The sequence below is a fragment of the Felis catus genome, chromosome A3 (assembly GCF_018350175.1).
Source record: "Felis catus isolate Fca126 chromosome A3, F.catus_Fca126_mat1.0, whole genome shotgun sequence".
In the NCBI taxonomy this organism is placed as follows: domain Eukaryota; kingdom Metazoa; phylum Chordata; class Mammalia; order Carnivora; family Felidae; genus Felis; species Felis catus.
Genome location: NC_058370.1, coordinates 10,907,174 through 10,914,731, shown reverse-complemented (window position 1 = coordinate 10,914,731; position 7,558 = coordinate 10,907,174).

Genomic DNA, 7,558 nt, shown 5'->3' with positions numbered 1-7,558 from the left:
TAATGAAAAGAGAGAGGAATAGGGGATCCGTGTGGTAGGAGGAGGCTTTGAGTGTGGTGGGCATGGCGGGGGTGCAGGATTGCTACCTGATGTCTCTGGCGGCTGTTTCCTGAAACGTACATTCGTCTGTGGTTCCGAGAAGTGGTCTGTATACTGGTTACCGGATCCCATCTCTGCAGCCTGCTGGCTGTTTGAACTCAGGCAGGTGACTTCTGTCTGTGCTTTAGTTCCCAAAGCTGAAACGTGGGGAGATGGGAAGGAGTTCGGCTTCACTATAGGTGTGTTGTGAGGGTTGGGATCTATCTATTAGGCCCCTAGGAGAATACCCAGCACGACACAGGCGCTCCAGCATATCAGCCACCATTTAAAGCCACGGCCCCCTACGAAACCATGCTTTTCGTATGCCTGCCTACACGTTAACCATTTCAGCCGTCAGTCACTGCATCTGCTAATCTTAAGGGTGCCTTTGTTAGAGGGTAATAGAGTGACTATAATCGTATCTGGCATTTCTTGGAGAGTTACACTGTGCTGAGCATCTTACAAGTCTTTACTTCATTTCTCATTCCCAATGGCCCTGCGAGGTGCGTATTACCATGATCTGCTTTTGGTCAGTGAGAAAACCGAGAGGGAAAGAGTAAGTTGTTGTTGTTTTTAACTTTTCGAATGTTTATTTATTTTAAGAGAGAGAGAGAGAGCACGAGCGGGTCAGGGGCAGAGAGAGAGAGAGGAGACATAGAATCCAAAGTTGGCTCCGGGCTCTGAGCTGTCAGCACAGAGGCTTGAACTCATGAACCATGAGATCATGACCTGATCTCAGGTCATGTCAGACGCTTAACCAGCTGAGTCACCCGGGTGCCCCAAATGTTTTTTTTTTTTTTTTTTTTAAATTAAAAGATCAAACTTTCAAGGAATTCTTTGAGCTGTGAGTCACTTTGTTTTATGTTTCCTCCTTGGTGATGCGGTACTGCTCAACCCAAGTGGAGCCTTTGGAGTTAACCCAAGCGCCAGGATTTGGTCCGGGAGGTTCTTAGGCAGATGCCAGATAATTGCAGATTCCTTGGGCCCTGAGCGGCTGCTGTGCAGCTCAAGAAGTCCTGCGCCCTCCCCAGCTTCCTGCACCCCAGCACCCTTTCCAGGTGTGGGGATAGTCAGGCTGCAGAACCGCTGAGGAGGAGGTTGCGCTGAGCTCGGGGATCCCCCCCTCCTCCAGCTGAAGGGTGATGGGGCCCGTTCGGCCCCGGCGGGACCTGCAAAGTGTAGCTGTCTGAGCCGCCACAGGAGTTTCCCTTTTGCTCCCACAGGTCTGTACTTGGGAAACCAAGGAGTTTAAACAGACCATCTCCAGCGTTGACCAAGGTTTTATTTATTTACTTAAATGTTTCTTTATTTGTGTGTGTGTGAGAGAGAGAGAGCATGAGCAGGGGAGGGGCAGAGAGAGAGAGAGAGAGAGACACAGAATCCAAAGCAGGCTCCAGGCTCTGAGCTGTCAGCACAGAGCCTGACGTCGGGCTTGAACCCACAAACCACCAGACCGTGACCTGAGCCGAAGTCGGAGCCTTAAGCGGCTGAGCCCCCCAGGCGCCCCCATCCAGGTTTTAAATACTGCGGTTCCATGGCAGAATTGAGGGTTGCAGACCCAGCACGCACATCCAGGCCCGTCTGCCTCCAGACCCGTACTTTCAGCCACTGCCCTAACTCCTGCTGTTCTGATCACTATGGACCGTGTGGCCTCCGAAGTCAGTGTCCTTGGGTTAGAACCCGCCATTTTCTAGCGGAGTGACCTGGGCAAGTAATGCACCTGTCTGCGCCTCAGTTTCCTCCTTGGCCAGATGGGGACAATGACAGTCCCTACCCCTGAGGGTTGTTGGAACAGGGAATGAAGTCAAGACTCCTGAAGTGCTCGTAGCACCGTAACCCTCCACTAAATGTTAGGTGTGGGTAGAATCGCTCCCGAACGTTGCAACCCAATTACCATCGATGCTAGCTGGCTGGGGGCCTAGTGGTGGCTGAAACAGTTCACGGGCAGCCAGGTGCCCACCATCATTCGTATGTTGCTTCTAGTATAGTTCCCACATAGATTTCTGTATCATTAATCTCGTTATTTTGTAACCTACATTATGAAGGCAGGCGTCTCTCTCTTCTTTATAAATCTCCCACTGGGGCCCTCTTTTTTAAAAAAAGAAAAAAAAAACCCAGCTAAAAACCTTCTTTAATTGAGCTTCAGCTCCACAGGCCAGCCCCCGTCGGATCTGCCGTACTAAGCCCACCGGGGAATATTTGTTTTGTGTGGTTTTCCCCTCTTCCCGTGGATGATGTGTACTTCCATCACTTTAGAACGAGGACCGGAGTAGCGACAAACATGTTGGTCCAGAACAGCAGGAGCAGTTGGTTTTGGCATCAGATGCCCTGTCCCCACGGAGATGGATTAATTGAGGTACCGGAGGCCGCTTCTCAGGCCAGTGGCTTCAGACAGTGTGATGAGCGAGGAGCCATACGGCCCCGGTCTGTCTACTCCCGACCCCACCCCCTGCCTCATATCTTTTATTCATGACAGTCTCTCGCAAGGAACAGCAAGATCAACAGCACAAGCGTGACCTCCTTTTCTTCTCACTCTCCCTCCAGGGACCGCAGAAGGTTCTTTCTGGACACTGAAAACATGTCTCACCCGTTCCCCACCCCATTTCTCAAAAAGCCTCAGCGCTGGATTGAAAAGCACGTATTGCAACAGGATGATTGAGGGAAGGTAATTATGTATTATTAAATGCAAAAAAAAAAAAAAAAAAGAGAGAGAGAAAAATTGTTCTTCGCAACACCCCTATGGCTTGGCAGAAATGAAAATAGCAAAATGCTAAAATGGTTTTCCTGCCAGTGGGATGAATGGATGCCTGCCCCCTTGATTTGGGGTCATTGGCTGCAGGGACTGCCCTCAGCACCAGTGGAGACCCTGAGGAGTGGGGACGGATGGCTCCAGCCTGGGGGTCTTTGTGGGGACGTGGGCCACAGAAAGGGAGGGGGCATAGAAGCCCGGAGGAGATGTTTTCTTGTTCCCTTGGCTCGGAAGGTGGGTGGTCTCTGTGTCTTTGGATGAGGCCTTTCTGGGTAGGATGAGGGTGATAATACCCAAACATCAAAATCATACCCCACGTGGCCCAGCACTTTAAAGTTACAAAGTGCAGGGGCACCTGGGTGGCTCTGTCGGTTAAGCATCCGACTTCGGCTCAGGTCATGATCTCATGGTCTGTGAGTTCGAGCCCCGCGTCGGGCTCTGGGCTGATGGCTCAGAGCCTGGAGCCCGCTTCAGATTCTGTGTCTCCCTCTCTCTCTGCCCCTCCCCCACTCACGCTCTGTCTCTTTCTGTCTCAGAAATAAATAAAAACGTTAACAAAATGAAAATAAATAAAACATTAAAGCTTCTGCACTGACAGCTCAGAGCCTGGAGCCTGCTTTGGATTCTGTGTCTCCCTCTTTCTCTGCCCCTCCTTGCTCACGGTCTGTCTGTCTGTCTCTCTTTCTCTCTCTCTCTCTCTCAAATAAATAAACATTAAAAAATGTAAAAAAATAAATAAAGATTCCAAAGTGTAGTGGTGTGCAGTGGGAATAAGCTTGGGCTGAAGGGCCCAAGTGCTTGGGTTGGAATCAGCCCTTTGCTTATCAGCTGTGTGACTTTGGGCAAGTTGCTTCAGCTCTCTGAGCCCCCATTTCCCCATCTGAAAACCGAGGGCGAAAATGGTATCTACTCGCCTCACAGCTGTTGCAAAATGGGCTAATACACGTACAGCAATCGCAACACGTACAGCAATGCCTCCTGGACACTCTCCTGTGTTCGCTCTTAGGATTACATTCTCCTTCTCGTCACCAATGTTTCCAAATAGACCAAGTCAGCAAAGCGGGCTCCATTTCATCCCAGAACTGCCGTGGAAAAAAACCCCGGGATTGAAACTCAAGACTTCCGACTCCAGATCTCGTTGAATTTTCCTCGTGCCCTGTGGTTGCATCGTGGAAGGTGTTCTATGTTTGAAACACTCCCACACCGGTTACGTTGTCAACCAGACCTAAATACAAGGCCCTCCACGGCTGGAGGACTCCAACAACTTTCCGAACTTCCTGTCTGGGTCTCTGCATTTCTCTCTGTCTGTAAAATCGACTTTGTGATCCCAACCAGGATGTGACATTGCTCGGGGCAGACGCTCAGTCCGAAACAAGACCAAACTGACAAGCTGCAGGGAGGTCAGAATCAACCAGGCCTCTGTCCACTGGGCCCTGGAAGGTCAGATGGTTTTTCGCAGGAAAACTGTGTCTCTTCTAAGAAGCAGCTAGGAGTTCAAGTTCAGTTTCCAGAGCTTCTGGGTTCTCCGGTTGTCCTTTTTTTTTTTTTTTTTAATTCAAAAATACTTTTAAAATATTTACTTATTTTTGAGCGAGTGAGCAAGAGAGAGAGAGAGAGAGACAGAGACAGAGAGGAGGGAGGGGCAGGGAGAGAGGGAAACACAGAATCCGAAGCAGGCTCCGGGCTCTGAACTGTCAGCACAGATCCCGACCCAGGGCTCAAACTCATGAAACATGAGATCATGACTTGAGCAGAAGTCAGACGCTCCTTTTGACCCTGGAAAAGGGAGTCAACTCAGACTCCCTTTTGCAAGAAGGTGCTTTCTCTTCTCAGCTAAATTCCCACACAAAGGGGCACCTGCTGTGAGTCTGTCTCCTTTATACAGCTCAGAGGAGGGCAACAGACCCAAGGAGGACCCCACGTTGCCTTTTATGAGTCTAAGGCTGGGGTCAAGGACAAGGTCAACGGTTGAAGTTGGAAATCCACCCGGTCAGGGAGCTGTGAGCAGCAAAGACGGACAAGCAGCCGGGCCATTTATCTTGGGACTTACCTCTAACTGTTCTGCCCCAGGAAGCTTAGGTATGGAGCCATGTGAACGCTCTCCTTGAGCTGCGTGAGGCAGTCCCAGCACCCTGAATGCTCTGCCCAGCTCAGGAGCTCAGCTCTCCCGGAAGCAAGAACCCTGTGCCCCTGAAAGCGGCCCCCACCCCCATTCTGCGTGGGGTTGTTTGGGGTACAGAGGAGGGGAGGCTGATGGCGAAGGCTGCACCTTGTCCTCTCATTACATATTAATGAGACGCTGATGAGCACACTGCTACCATCATTGAGAGTTCACTTGGTGTTACGTGCTTTATTTATATAACAGTGTGGAGCGTTGCTAGAATGTTGTATCTGCTCCCCAGTGTCCATCCTTCCCTCGCTTGCTAAATAAACCCCATCTCTTGCTGGGTGGCAATACGCCCAGCTCTGGGTGAATCATGATTGTTTTAAGGTTTAAGCCTTAAACCCAACCTCACAACCTTGTTTTTCGTTTTTTTTCCCCCAGCTTCCAGGGAAGGCTGTGAATGACTGAGCCGGGGCGTGTAGACCCATGACGGCGGGGGGTGGGGGTTGAGAAAGCTTCATTTTTCTCCCATGAAAGAAGCAGATAGGGCTGGCACTGCTCCTTTGTCCCCTGCTTGCCAGCGTGAGTGGCCCTTTTGCAGCCACGGGAGAAAGGTCAAGTGTCTTGTTGTTCACAGTCTGAGGGCCAGGTAGTTGGAGATGCAGAACCTTAGACTCCACTCCAGATGGACTGAATGCGCCCGAGCCTCCCCTGCCTGGAGAGTCACACAAAGACCTCTGTCTTCATGCTGTCGAGCTGCTGAGTGGTGGCCAGGAAGAACCGACTTCCGGATTTTTTGACATCGGTTGTCTGTTACTTGCAGCCAAGAGCAAAAGTTCTTAGCCGGTGTAACCACTTACAAGCTCAACAGCCTCTGGGAAACCCCACCCCCCAAATCTACCCAAGAGCCCCCTCAAGTAAGGACTATTATGCCCCCCGTTTTGCAGATAAGGAGACAATCCCCACGCCATTTCCCCGCGTAAGACACTGGTGAACTTGGTGAGCCCAGGTCCGGCTGGGCCCTGAACCTGGGCTCTGGGGCACGATGCGGTGCCCCCTTTCACTATAGCTCTGGTTGAGGGGTGTCCTCTCCGAACGGCCCCTCCCGCTCCCTCCTGCCCTGAGCGCAGATCACCGCTCGGGAGGACTCCATCTGTCTTCCTCTGTGGCGCTGGCTTCTCTTCCTTGTCACCAGGAATCCTGCCCTTCACCTACTGCCGCCCCAGTAGTTTCAGGGCTCAGAGCAGAGCGCCCTCTGACTCCCTTCACGCAGGCGGGTAAACCTTTCTCATCCGTTACCCTCAGGCTTTACAGTTGCAGACACCCCTTCATTCATTCATTCATTCATTCATTTTTTTCTTCTTTTAGAGAGAGAGAGAAAGAACGCAGGAGCAGAAGAGAGGGGAAGAGGGAGAGAGAGAGGAGAGAGAGGGGAAGAATCCTCAGCAGGCTCTATGCTCAGCTTGGAGTCTGAGGTGTTGCTCGATCCCACAACTCTGGGGTCGTGAGTTGAGCCGAAATCAAGAGTTGGACGCTCAACCGACTGAGCCGCCCAGGTGCCCCTGGAGACACCCTTTTAAATAGTGTCCATGAGGGGCACCTGGGCGGCTCAGTCGGTTGAGCGTCCGACTTCGGCTCAGGTCATGATCTCGTGGTCCGTGAGTTCGAGCCCCGCATTGGGCTCTGCGCTGACAGCTCGGAGCCTGGAGCCGGCTTTGGATTCTGTGTCTCCCTCTCTCTCTACCCAGTTTTCTGCTCACAGAAAGAAAGAAAGAAAGAAAGAAAGAAAGAAAGAAAGAGAGAAAGAAAGAAAGAAAGAAAGGAAGAAAGAAACAAAGAAACAAAGAAAGAAAGAAAAAGAAAGAAGGAAAAGAAAGTGCATGAGAATCACATAGGGGGAAAGGCAGATGCATTTAAAACCCAGATTGCAGGGCCCAAATGCCCAGAGGGTCTGACTCAGCAGGTGAGGCCCCAGGAATCAGGCTTCCTCAGCTGTGGCTCCCGGGTGCCTCTGAGGATCACATCTGGAAGGAAGACATCATCCTGCTTCGAAAGTCTGGCAGGGAGATGAGGGCAGCAGATGAAAAGTGAAAGGCACATCCCCCCACCCCCCACCAGCCCCTGGATTAATGTTTGCTTGGGGTACTTGCAGCCTGCTTAGTGTTGGCTGCACATACATTCATCAGAATTCTTTGTGGGTACAATTTTCTTGTAGAGAAAATAATCAAACGCCTCCATATGGGTCCCAGCTTGGGAGGCTGGAGTCGATCGGTGCCTTCCAGCTCCGGGCAAATGTTTAGAGATGGGACAGCTCGGGCTTCTCTGGGTTGGGTGCAGAATAAGAAGCCCCTTCTGATGTAAGGAGTCAGGTGAGGTAGAAGGGGGCGGGGTCAAGAACTTTTTGGGGCACCTGGGTGGCTCAGTCGGTTGAGCGTCCGACTGTTGATTTCAGCTCAGGTCATGATCTCATGGTCATGGGATCCAGCCGGCATCAGACTCTGCACTGGGCAGGGAGCCTGCATAAGGTTCTCTCTCCCTCTCCCTCTGCCCCTTCCCCGTTCACATCTGCTCTCTCTTCCTCTTAAAAAAAAAAAAAATTAAAAAAGAAAAAAAAGAAAAGAACTTTT